The sequence below is a fragment of the Callorhinus ursinus genome, unplaced genomic scaffold, assembly GCF_003265705.2.
Source record: "Callorhinus ursinus isolate GAN/ISIS: 27379988/994484 unplaced genomic scaffold, GSC_fseal_2.0 scaffold9, whole genome shotgun sequence".
In the NCBI taxonomy this organism is placed as follows: Eukaryota; Metazoa; Chordata; class Mammalia; order Carnivora; family Otariidae; genus Callorhinus; species Callorhinus ursinus.
In genome coordinates this window covers 61,269,121-61,271,797 of record NW_027397071.1, presented here as the reverse complement: position 1 = coordinate 61,271,797, position 2,677 = coordinate 61,269,121, and positions in this window count along the sequence as shown.

Here is a 2,677-nt window from a genome sequence, read left to right as displayed (position 1 = left end):
CCACTTATTTTTTTATTTTTAAAAATTTTTAAAGATTTTTATTTATTTATTTGACAGAGAGATAGCGAGAGAGGGAACACAATCAGGGGGAGTGGGAGAGGGAGAAGCAGGCTTCCCGTGGAACAGGGAGCCCGACTAGGGGCCTGATTTCAGGACCCTGGGATCATGACCTGAGCCAAAGGGAGACACTTAACGACTGAGCCACCGAGGTGCCTCTGTATGATTCCATTTAAATAAAAAGTCCAGAATAAGCTGCAGAGACAGAAAGTAGATTAAGTGTTGTAAGGGGCTACTGGAGGAAAAAAACAGGGAATAACGCTAATGGGCACAAAGTTCCTGTTAGGGGTGATAAAAATTCTTGAACTAGAAAGTGGTGATCACTGCACAATTTTGTAAAGATACTAAAAAAATCACTGAAGTGTACACTTTATTGAAAAAGTAAATTCTATGGTGTATGAACTGCCAGTTTTTTTTTAATTTTTTTATTGTTATGTTAATCACCATATATTACATCATTAGTTTTTGATGCAGTGTTCCATGATTCATTGTTTGTTCATAACACCCAGTGCTCCATGCAGAACGTGCCCTCCTCAATACCCATCACCAGGCTAACCCATCCCCCCACCCCCCTACCCTCTAGAACCCTCAGTTTGTTTTTCAGAGTCCATCATCTCTCATGGTTCGTCTCCCCCTCTGACATACTCCCCTTTTCTTCCTCTCCTGTTATCTTCTTCTTTTCCTTTTTTCTTATAATATGTTGCGTTATTTGTTTCAGAAGTACAGATCTGTGATTCAACAGTCTTGCACAATTCACAGCGCTCACCATAGCACATACCCTCCCCAATGTCTATCACCCAGCCATCCCATCCCTCCCACCCCCAACCACTCCAGTAACACTCAGTTTGTTTCCTGAGATTAAGAATTCCTCATATCAGTGAGGTCATGTGATACATGTCTTTCTCTGATTGACTTATTTCACTCAGCATAACACCCTCCAGTTCCATCCACGTCGTTGCAAATGGCAAGATCTCATTCCTTTTGATGGCTGCATAATATTCCATTGTGTATATATACCACATCTTCTTTATCCATTCATCTGTCGATGGGTATCTTGGTTCTTTCCACAGTTTGGCTATTGTGGACATTGCTGCTATAAACATTGGGGTACACGTACCCCTTCGGGTCCCTACATTTGTATCTTTGTGGTAAATACCCAGTAGTGCAATTGCTGGATCAAACGGTAGCTCTAATTTCAACTGTTTGAGGAACCTCCATACTGTTTTCCAGAGGGGTTGCACCAGCTTGCATTCCCACCAACAGTGTAGGAGGGTTCCCCTTTCTCCACATCCCCGCCAACACTGCCAGTTTTTTAAAGAGGAAGAGAGAGGCAAAAACAACAAAAGAACCCAGGCATGTGTCTATTGCCCTTTACTCAGAACAAAGATGATGATCTATAAAAGTAGAACTTATTCTTTAGATATTTTATGTAACTCTTTCTTGGAGTGCTGAGAAGAGATTATTTCCTTATTTATTTCCCTCCATGAGAATGAGGAAATGTGTTTATTTTGGTCACCTAACTATCTTCAATTCTTAGCATGGTGCCTAGCACATGGTAGACACCCAGTAAGTAAGTGCTGAATGAAAAAGAAAAATAGAATGAACCATGAGGGGAATTAAAGAGGGCACGTGATATGATTCAACTAATGAATCATTGAACATTATGTCAAAAACTAACGATGTACTATACCTTGGCTAATTGAATTAAAAAAAAAAAAGGAAGAAGAATGAATGACAGAGTTAAGAAATCCTATCTTGTAATTACCCAAGCAATACTTAGAATTATTGTGTGAAAGTTTGATGGGTAACAGGATATTTACATGATCCCAAAGGATCACCACTAAGATTACTTAATCATGAAGGAGAAAGGTATTATTACAATGGAGAGATCTTTTGGACACCACTTTAATCATGTGATCAAACTTAGCATGACCATGAAGGAATTAATTGACATTAGGTACTTCCTGATGTGATACAAAGAGAGTACACAATACTATATAGGAAATTTCTTGCCAACAATGTTTAACCTGAATCTAATTTTGAAGAGGCAATCAGATAAAGATTTTGAGATCTTTATGAGATAATTGGCTTGACTGTTCAAAAATATCAATTTTATCTAAGGAAAAAAAAGCAAAGTGATATCTCATTGCGGTTTTAATTTTCATTTCCCTGATGATTAGTGATGTTGAGCATCTTTTCATGTGTTTTTTGGCCATCTGGATGTCTTCTTTGGAAAAATATCTATTCAGGTTGTCTGCCCATTTTTAATCAGATTATTTGTTTTTTGGTGTTGAGCTATATAAGTTCTTTATATATTTTGGATATTAACCCCTTATCAGATATAGCATTTGTAAATATCTCCTCCCATTCAGTAGGTTGCCTTTTTGTTTTGTTGGTAGTTTCCTTCACTGTGCGGAAGCTTTTTATTTTGATGCAGTCCCAATAGTTTTATTTTAATAAATACAATAGCTTCATTTTGTTTTTGTTTCCCTTGCCAGAGGAGACATATCTAGAAAAATGTTTCTATAGCCGACATCAAAGAAATTATTGCTTGTGTTTTCTTCTAGGAATTTTATTGTTTCAGGTTTCACATTTAGGTCTTTAATTCATTTGAGTTTAT